General features: G+C 38.4%; 1 long non-coding RNA gene across 1 annotated transcript; it reads right to left on the bottom strand.

The window, feature by feature from the left end:
* Window positions 1–1036: 1036 nt before the first annotated feature.
* On the bottom strand, window positions 1037–6447 carry LOC144457896 (uncharacterized). The gene is made up of 2 exons (XR_013487491.1): window positions 6118–6447; window positions 1037–1361 (listed from the first exon to the last, which is right to left on the bottom strand). It is a non-coding gene; the product is annotated as an uncharacterized LOC144457896 (long non-coding RNA).
* Between the last annotated feature and the right edge of the window lie 4408 nt (window positions 6448–10855).

Here is a 10855-nt window from a genome sequence, read left to right as displayed (position 1 = left end):
TTATTTTTAGCAAAGCACTTACTTATATAGTAAAATAACAGGAACCCTTTCTCAAGTTACAATGACGTAGAACCCAGTCCGTGCACTTACCTACCACCAATCACAAATACACTGTTAATGACTAATGAGTAACTAGGGAAGTTAGAGATGTGTAGAATGGAGCACTGAACCAGGTGACCTTTGCTCATAAATCAATCACCCGAGAGGGGCCTCCGCCCATCGGTGAGACCTCATGAACAGGCTGTGGCCCTCTACATCCTTACAGATCCCCAACAACTCCCCCTTTTTGTTTTTGCCGGAGACGGAGCATATGAAGCTCAGTCCCAAGGTCTTTTATCAGATTAGCAATGCACCTGAACAAACACGGTCCAAAACACAGCATGGCCAGCAATAGCAAACATAATGGCAATAGAGAAGATAATAAAGAAATAAGCCAACGTCCAAGGTTATCAAAAGGGTTATGGAGTTCATCTAGCCAATCAAGTATATATTGGGCAGTCTTATCTGGCATCAAATCTTCATCAGCCGCCCTTGCAATATCATCAGCAATTTTATATAAACCATCAATATCCAATGCAACAGTAGAATTCCCAAACAGCCCATTCAGATGTCTACGTATTCTCTGCCACTCCCATTGGGAGTCATTGTATTTAACATTGGTAAGGCAAATGAATTCATACCTATAATCACATTTCAAATGTGTTCTATATTCTAAAATATCCAATTCATCACCTATTTCAATAATGGGTTCCTTCATTCCCTCAAGTATGTGGTAAAATCCCTCATCTATCCTTTTTTGTGCTTGAAAACCCTTTGATACATTGCGAGCTAATTGATTCATAAAATCAGCTTGAACCATTTCATTTCTTGTGATAGATATAGATTGAGATAAAGATACAGAAGCAGTTATAATAGCTATAAACAATATAATTCCTAATACTACACATGAAATACATCTCTTCTTCCTAACAATTGCTAATTGATTTCTTTGGTCTATTATTCCAAAAATATGATCAGAACATGACTCATACCAATCTTTGAAAATTAAACTTTACTGTAATTGACCCATTCTTTTGAGGTGTAAAATTAAATTCCTTCCCCAATCCTGCAGATGCATTCTCTTGTAAAATAACCTCAGGTATTGTCTCTCCCCATGTAGCCAGTCTTGGCCATGGCAGTTTTGTCACAAAAGTCCATCTTGTTGTATTTCCTGTCTCTGCTGCTGTGTTCTGTACCACTGTTGACAATAACGACAAGAGTCACAGCTTGGTTACAAGTTTGTGTAGTGCCTTCTTCTTATTCTTTCGACTCCTTCGATTCCTGGCCGGTCTGTGTTTTCTTTTCTGCTTGCCTTGTCCCTTCTGAAAGGATAATTTGGACATCCTTCATTCTGACCCAAAGTTCTCCATCACCTGTGGAAATAAGAACAAACCCTTGCCCCCAGGTTAGCACTTGCCCTGGGCCCTGCCAGACACCATCAACGTCTCTCCACATGACTTTCATATTGTGTTTAGGAAAAAGGAATCTGTTTGATTTAGTGCTGTCACTAGTACTGTTGTCATTTCCTGCCAGATATTTCATTGCAGGAGAGAGGTTACAACTGTCGAATTTTAAATAATTTATAGTATAGAGTGCGGTGCTTAATTGATGCCACAGGGATTCCTTAGCTCCCCCTTTTTGTTTTTGGAGCGCCATCTTCAATGTACTATTGGCGCATTCAACTATGGCCTGACCACAAGGATTATAGGGAAGGTCAGTAGTATGACTAATAGAGAACTCAGTACAAAACTTTTTAAAACCTTGTGAAATATATGCAGGACCATTATCAGTCTTTAAGTATTGAGGTGGGCCAGTGAAAGAAAAACAATGAAGCAAATGATTAATAACATAGCGGACAGCCTCACCCGCTTGAGCAGTAGCAAAAATAAAGCCTGAATAAGTATCAATAGAAACATGAACATACTTTTGTCTTCCAAAGGGAGAATAACGAGTAACATCCATTTTCCATAAGGCATTAGGTGTAAGTCCCTTGGGGTTGTGTACATCAACATGAAAAGGGGGCTGAAAAGGCACACAATTAGCACAACGCTTAACAATTTTACACGCTTGTGATTTTGTTATGCCATATAAAGTTCTTAAAGACCTAGCAGATAAATGTAATTGATTATGACTATTCCTTGCTATTTCCACATTCATTGTTAAAGATTTATCAACAAAATCATTACCTTCAAAAATTGGTCCTGGAGCAAGAGTATGGGACCGAACATGCAAAACATAAACTTTTTCTGTCCTATTCTGTATATAATGCTGTATATCATGAAGCAACTGACAGATGTTATTACCAGTATTTTTTATTATTGCAGTTTCTAGGTGTTTTAGGATTCCTTTTACATATTTACTATCTGTGATGATATTCATTGGCTCCTTATGTTTGTGAAAGGCACAATAGACAGCATATAATTTATTCTGTTGTGTGGAGGTAAAAGGTATTAATCACTGTAATTCCTTTCTTTTAGGGCACCAGATAGAGCCTTATTCATCTTTGTGGCATCAGTAAAGACATTAATTCCATATATGGGTTCACCTGATGTATGTGTGGGTTGTATCCAAGGCCAATTCTTAAAGATTACATGATATTTAAAGAGTTTTCCATACACAAGCTTCAAATTGATATTCACTTGCCAGTTGGGCATTGTTTGTATTGACATTTCAATTATTTGTTGAGAAAATGGAAGGTATATGACTTCGGATGTGTGCCACATAATTTAAACATCTGTTATCAATTTTATGTATTAAGTCCCCTATCAGGACCATATAATTACTTAAAGTGTTTTTTGACTGAGATGGTAAATATACCCATTCTAAAAGCCTTTGTTTCTGATGTATTACTGCTGTTGGAGAATTTGGGTGTTAAATATAGAAGCTTCCATGCTTTCATGCATATCAATCCTGTTTGTGTGTGCTCCAACTACTTGTTCCTGAATATACAACAATGTTTGCTTTGCCTCAGGGGTCAGTATCCGGGGTGAATCTAATTGAGGATCACCTTTAAGGCAATCATACAAGGGTATCAATTTATAATTTGGAATGCCAACCTGTGACTGAAGCCACTGTATATCTCCTATAATTTTCTGAAAATCACTAAGTGTTTTCAATTTTTGTAGGTCTATTGTTGGTGGATGTAAAACTTTTCTCTTGAAGTATTTGATGGCCTAAATATTGAAATGGTGGATGTTTTTGAATCTTTTCTGGGGCTATTTGAAGCCCATGAGTTTGCAACAATTCTTGTGTTTTTTGCAAAATTTCTTCTAACACTTCAGGATTAGGATGAGCACATAAAATGTCATCCATGTAATGTATCATTTTTAGCTTTTTGTAATGGAATAGTAAAAAAGCAATCTTTTAAATCACTAACTATCAAAGGCTGGGAAGTCATAAAGCATCGTTAATTTTCCTGACTACTTTGCAATAATAGAAACAGGTGAATAAGGAACCCAAACAAGTTCATTAGATTTCGTTTTGTATTTTGTCAGTTTTATGGATAGAAAAAGCACAAACAGTGGGCAGGAGAAAATAACAGCTCTCAGTAAATGTAAAATATCTGCCCACAAATTAAGGGGAAATGAATTGAGTTTTAGCTATCTGTTATCCTAGTAGTTTAAATTCATCTTAAAATAATTGATTAGTGGTGATTTATTAGACAAGCTAAAAGTAATTAATATCTGTGAAAATTGTATGAAGCTTATTAAAATTATCAAGGAATCTTGATTAATTTGTAACATTTTGGTGGTATGCTTGTAGATTGTAGAACAATATGCCTAAAGTAAGCAAAGGGTGATACCGTTTGTACCTTGTCAGGGGTAATTACAAATCTATGAGACTGAAAGGCTTGTTAAAACTTGAGCATTAATAAGGAGAGTTTGGTAGTAGTAGGACAACTGCAAAGTTTATCATCCATATAATAAATTATTTTTGTCTGGGAATATTTCTGACTAACAAGTTTAATAGTGTTATGAACAAAATTTCGGCACATGGTAAGAAACATTCCTCCTTAAAGGATCACAATAGGGAAAATGGGAAATACTGATTTAATGAGACAACTATACCCAAATTCAAACTCAAAACAAAATTATTTATAGTTCTAAGAGTCTTTTACCTCAAGCAGTTTCACTGATTATGGCTTAAAGCCAGATAGAGTTAATTATTTTCATAGAAATGCAATAAGCAATAAAGATTTACTAGGTCTCACATATATAAGAAATTTTACTTAACATCCTTTCTTTCCCACATTTAAACTTGTCTTGGTGAGAAAGCCAATTATTAGAAATTATTTATATAAAGTTGCAATTTCTCAGTAAGCTAAATGAATTGTTTAGGAACTCAATAACATAAACAAATTCTTTTCTCAGAGCAGATGACTTTGGCACACAGCTGGTAGGAGCTTTTGGCAAGCTTACAAAGTTAAGGGAATTGCCTTGTGCCCCTCCTTTTCTCTCAGAAGTAATTAAAAATTCTAGGTCTTAACTTTAAAACAGTACCTTCAAATAACTTAGTAAACATTTTGGTAATTTTCCTGAGTGATAGTTAAATTGTTTTTAGCTCTAAGCTGTTCTTTAATCATAGGTAAAGACAGAAATACCTGATTTTCTAAATGACAGTTATAAAAAATCATAGAACAAGATTAACGGACTTAAAATAATTTAGCTGATTTACACAGTTATCTCACTACCTTTCAGTTTCTTTTAGTTCACATTTTAATAACATCTAAATTATTAAAAATTGCTTGACATAACACATAAAAGTGTACCAATTTGTAATGAGACTAGATTTTTTAAAACTTGAAACATGCATATTGCTAATGTGAATGAACTAAATTATCTTTAGATTGTGTTCCAATACTTAAAAACTTTTCTTTTTGATCTGAAGAGGAAACTGTCCTCCTTATCTTCTCCCTCTTTCTCCCCCACCCCAACCTGGCCAGGGTTGGAATTTGAGAGAAAGGAAGAGAATATTTTTCAACATAATCTTACACCCAAAGCTTTGGCCAGAGCCTTAGAATGCAAAAAAGAAAGAGGTTTTTTTCTCCAAAAGTTTCCAAATCTTTTACTCTCATATCATCTATTCCTGCTATTCATGCAAACAGATTATATTATGCTTTCTATCCATACTTTTCTTTATTCCTGTATGCTTAAACTTTCTTGCCTTTTGTCAAATTATATAACCTAAATAATGAAGTACCTTTTCTCCCATTCTCTCCCCCATCTACCTGCTCCGGAATGCGGCTGGTATTAGGGAGGGGAAGGGGAGAAAGTCACTATCAGCATTTCAGAATCCAGTTGCAGCCCTTGGCTGCCTGGCAGTGAAAGATCAAATAAATTATAGACATTAATCACAGACCATCATTCACACAGACACAGACAAACATAGAACAAAATGACAGGGAGAATCCAAAAGCGAGAAACTTGTCAGAAATTCAGTACACAAATGAAATAATACTATTTTTATTTTATTTTATCTCCTCTTTTCATGATATGCTAAAACCAGGCAAAATCTTTCTTAAGGTTTTGGTTTTTATAAAAGGCAAAACAATCTGTAGTTGTATAGGGACCTCTCGTAATGCTGCTTGAGTCTATCTAACAGCTCAGGGTATGGAGAGTGTGGAGGGGGTTTTGAAGCTTCAGCTAAGTCAGGATATAGCTTATAAATCTTAGGTCTGTTCTCTCTCTCAGGAGAGCCTGCTCTACTATTGTTAGGTGAGCACAATGAAGAAGCTTGAGTACAGGCAGGGAATTTTCTCTTCTCACCCTGTATGTCAGCTTGCGAGCCCATTTTTATAAGATTATATATAGTGAACGTGCCCAGCGGAACTGACTTCGGGCCTTTGGTATCATAAAATTCTGTCAATTGTTCCCCCACTGTCTTCTATGGTTCTAAATCTAAACTCCCTTCCCTTGGAAGCCATGGAGATGTTATATCAATAATGTCTAGAAACTCTCTTATTTTCTTGGGAGTTACCGAGCACCCCTGTTCCTTGATCATTTGATATATTACTCTAACATTCTGTTCCTTATCTGAGAATTTACCTAAACTTTGCCCCATGGTAAGAAATTCTCTTACCACTCCATATCTTGCAACGGGATGCAATTCGGAGACCTCTCACAAGGAGGCTGCTTGGCTTCAACAGACCTCGGTGTCTTGATGTGGGTGTCGCGTCTTCTTGTTCAGACGTTTTCCGACTGTTTCATGCAGCTGTCTTAGTCTCTGTATCTTCAGTGCGGCTTCAGTGCGGCTTCACGGCAGCAGTGCAGCCCCACGTTGGGCACCAGTTTGTTGTGCACAACTAGTTCACTTGGCTACAGAGCCTACCTAGGACCTAGTATTTCCCAATCACCTGAAGAATCAAGACCAGCTTGATCTTTCACTCCAATCACGCATTGATGAGGCAGGAGAAAAGATGGCAGCAACTCCGTTTATTTTTAGCAAAGCACTTACTTATATAGTAAAATAACAGGAGTTCTTTCTCAAGTTACAATGACGTAGAACCCATGCTGTGCTCAAGGACAGTGCATGCACAGTCCGTGCACTTACCTACCACCAATCACAAATACACTGTTAATGACTAATGAGTAACTAGGGAAGTTAGAGATGCATGGAATGGAGCACTGAACCAGGCAACCTTTGCTCATAGAAGGACGTCCGCCCATCAGTGAGACCTCATGAACAGCCTGTGGCCCTCTACATCCTTACAGATCCCCAACGCTTCACAGGGCACTAAGCTCATGCTTTAATGGACAGCTGCAATTTTTATTACCTCTAGCCTCTAGATCTTTGAGTATTCTTTTTAACTGAAATGTTATAGTGTTCTTCTCAGCCTAGGATTTACAAAGGACATTCCTCTATGACTCCCTCAGAGCCTGAGATCTGAGGTTTTATGCTTTTAGGCAGGAGATATGAAAGGTCTATACTCTCCTATTCTGCCATTCTTCATGGTTCAGAGGTGACTTCCCTCAGTTTTGGACCACACTTTTACTTCTGGCCATCAGCCAACTTATAGGTCTCAAACTTGAATGGCTAGGGCCAAAGATACAGTCTGTTCTGCCATAATACTTGTTTTAAAAACACAAAGTTGTTCCAACACGATTGATATATTAGGGAACAATTTGAGCATGATCAAAATTTAGAATTTGCTTATGTGCAATCACTTCGCTAAGAAACACTGAGGATGTAGAAAACTACCACTTTACAAGCTGCAACTCTTCAGTACCTACTTCTGCAAGCGAACTTTGGGTCTTTCCCAAGGTAAAGCACGTATCTTCTGGTGCAATAGAAGCTGTGGAGAGAGGAAAGCAGGTCCTCACCTCCCTACCCTATCCCACTCTTCCCAACCATGGCCTCTGATATAAAACTATTCACAGATTTATTGACAGGGACTGCTGCCAATCATACTTATCAACATGAAGAGATTTTAATAACAGGTTAATTATATGCTTGGCTGACAGGCCCATGGTATACAAAAACCAATGGGCCACGAGTAGCATTTTCAAAAATTTTAAAAAGGGCAAAGCAGGATGGCTACAATTGAAATTTTACAGAGGGCAAAAGGGGAAAGTAAAAATGTGTACATCAAAAAACTGATAGCATAAGGGGAAGATTTTTTTATCAGGTAAAATAATAAACTGATCAGCAAATGCTAGGGGATTTGGCCAATATATCAAGCTAGAATTTTGTAAACAGACAACCAAAAACTGATCATGTAACAGTAGGACTAAAGTTAGATACATCAGCTAAATTCTTCTAGCTAGAGATGTGACTTGCAATGGGGACAATACTAAACTTCTCTTGATAACCCCATCCCCCTCATCTTTGATGAGTTGCAAATTGTATGATTTTGCCCAGCCCCATGGGAATCAGGACGTTCTTAGATGGGTTTTCTTAATTATTTAATGTGTATAAAACTGTGCATATTTTTATGAGATTCCTATCTTTTTTTTTTAATGGTCACTGAAGTTTTTGAGTGTTGTGACCCTAACTCCATTTTCCCTGTAAAGCCCTGTGGTTTTCATTGTGATTTTTGCATGTCACAGTGCTTTGGGGAAACTGCATATACCAGAGTTACAGCAGAACTGATTGTATTCAAGCTATCTGCCTCTTGGGGCAAGTTCATTGTCTTTCTGGCCTCTTCCTCGGCTATTCAGGCCTTGGGCTCTAAGATGTGGAATGTTTCTTTTGCATATGAAAGGCCTTTCCCTTTATATTTCAATGTAACTGTGTTTTAATCCTTAGTTTTACTGAAAGTACAAGCTGGACACTGCTCTTTTACACAAAGCAGTTTGTCAGGGATTTCTGTTCTTTCAACTTAGTGCTGGATCCTTCCCTCAGACTAGAATCAGGAACTTAATGGTGAGGCTGATGGGGGTTATGTTGGCGTTCACATAGTAAGGACCTGTCTACTGGAGAGCCAGGCTGTGATGCCAAAAGGCTCCCACCCAAGGACAATGGCTTCTGCAGAACTGCTGGAGGTCCTAGTCCCAGACATTGGCCAAACAGCAGTGAAGCTACTGGACTTTGAAACAGGGAGAATGTGTGAATGATTCTAAGCCAACTGGCCGGGTCAGAGAGACACAACCCAGGGATAAAGCTAGGCCTTCTAACTGCTGCAGCCATGGTGAAGTGGAAAGAATGTTGGACATGATGAAAGCAGGCTGGTGGTGTTTATTGACGGTTCCATTCCCCGGGGGAGGTAGAGCTAGGAGTAAGTAGGGAAATGTTGAAAAAAAGAGGCAAAAGGACCCTGGAAAGCTAGGATTCAGCAGTCACTGTTGTTCAGTTATGTTCAACTCTTTGTGACCCCATTTGGGGTTTTCTTGGCAAAGATGCTGGAGTGGTTTGCCATTTCCTTCTCCAGCTCATTTTACAGATGAGGAAACTGAGGCAAACAGGGTTAAGTGGCTTGCCAAGGGTCACACAGCTAGGAAGTGTCTGAGGCCAGATTTGAACTCAGGAAGATGAGTCTTTCTGACTCCAGGCCCAGCACTCTATCCACTGTGCCACCTAGCTGACCTCAGCAATCACAGTCAATCCTTACCTGCCTTGGGTGTCACACCTCTGTTTTGGGGGTGGGGCTGGGCTTGGACCTGTAATTTCATCAGTACAGAGAATGCACAGTATAGAAATTCCCACCTATGATACAGATCAACATCTCATGTGTAATTTATAATTTTAGAGAGCTTCTTAGGGCACTGAGAAATAAAACAACTTGTCTATGATAACAGAGCTGTGTCAGAGCCTGGTCTTGAACCCAGGTCTTCCTGACTCCTAGGCTGACCCTCTCTATGCTATGCCACTGGTGTCAAATGGAAACAGGGCCAATAACCCATAAATGATGATTTCTGCAGTCAGCATATTGACTTAGTTTTAAAATGTAATGTTATCTTTGTCTCAATGTATTTTGATTTTCTTAAGCATTTCCCAATTATATTTTAATCTGGTTCAGGTAGTACTTGAAGTGTTGTGGGAGGCATGTGGCCTGAGGGACCATATGTCTGACCCCTCCACCCTGGCCACACTGCCTTACCTATAATTTCCACAGTCTTGACTAAACTGATAAGTATGCAGACTGGAAAGTTTGTTTCATCCTATGCCAAGGCAGAGTAATGAGGTGGATAGTCATATGAAGATGAGTCCAAGTCTTGTCTTTATCTTTTACTAGCCTGTGTGACCTTGGATTTCAGAAAAACCTGGGAAGATTTATAGGAACTGATGTTAAGTGAAGTGAGCAGAACCAGGAGAACATTGTATGCAGTAACAGCAACGTTGTCGCATGACCAACTTTGATAGACTTAGCTCTTCTCAGTAATAGAATGATCTAAGACAATTCCAAAAGACTCATGATGGAGAATGCTATCCACTTGCAGAGAAAGAACTATGGAGTCTGAATGCAGATCGAAGCAGACTATTTTCTCTCTCTCTCTTTTTTTTTTCTTTCTTGTGGTTTTCCCCTTTGGTTCTAATTCTTCTTTACAAGACTAATGTGGAAATATGTTTAATATGATTGTACATGTGATAGCCTATATCAGATTGCATGCAGTCTTGGGGGAAACTCAAAATCTTATAGAAGTGAATATTAAAAACTGTCTTTACATGTAATTGGAAAAAATAAAATATTAAGTGAGAAGAAAATCATATGCCTCTTGGCCTCAGTTTCCACATCTATACAATGAGGGGTTTGGGTTAGCAGCAATCTCTTTCAGCTCTAACATCTCTGAAGATAAGTTGGGTCACTTGTAACTCTTTGACTCAGCTATAGCTTATCATACTTAGCTTTAGGGTATAACATGATGGGATCAGTTACACTGACCAGCTTGTATAAGTCAGAGAACTTATGAGGGGTGTGTGTGTGTGTGTGTGTGTGTGTGTGTGTGTGTGTGTGTGTGTGTGTGTAGACGACAATGCATTGGTATCTTGTGTAACTCTCCTGTAGAGTTTCTTGTGCCTTTCCAAGGTTTATCAAAGATTCAAGATTTATATAATTGGACACTCTTGATATTAAGGGTTGTCTGGGAATTGGAATAGCAAGTCAAAAAGAGTATTTATCTCCAGCTTCAGAAACACAGAATAGGAGGAGCTGATCACCCTACATGCACCATGGAGCATAAAAAGGGGGAATGGAATTCAGCCACATTAATTTAGCTAAGCATGAGGGCTGGGAACCTTGCATGGTGTAGAGCCACTCTGAAATCTTAGAGCTGCCTAAGCAAACTTTTGTGTTTTAGCCAGGACAAGGTGATTAGCAGTAAAACAAAGGATGTCTAAATTTGCTTGGGAGCCACTTGGCCTGGGAGGTGTTCTTAAAAAA

The sequence above is a fragment of the Phascolarctos cinereus genome, unplaced genomic scaffold (assembly GCF_003287225.1).
Source record: "Phascolarctos cinereus isolate Bilbo 61053 unplaced genomic scaffold, phaCin_HiC Scaffold_5;HRSCAF=322, whole genome shotgun sequence".
Classification (NCBI taxonomy): Eukaryota; Metazoa; Chordata; class Mammalia; order Diprotodontia; family Phascolarctidae; genus Phascolarctos; species Phascolarctos cinereus.
This window is presented reverse-complemented; position numbering and strand designations above follow the sequence as displayed.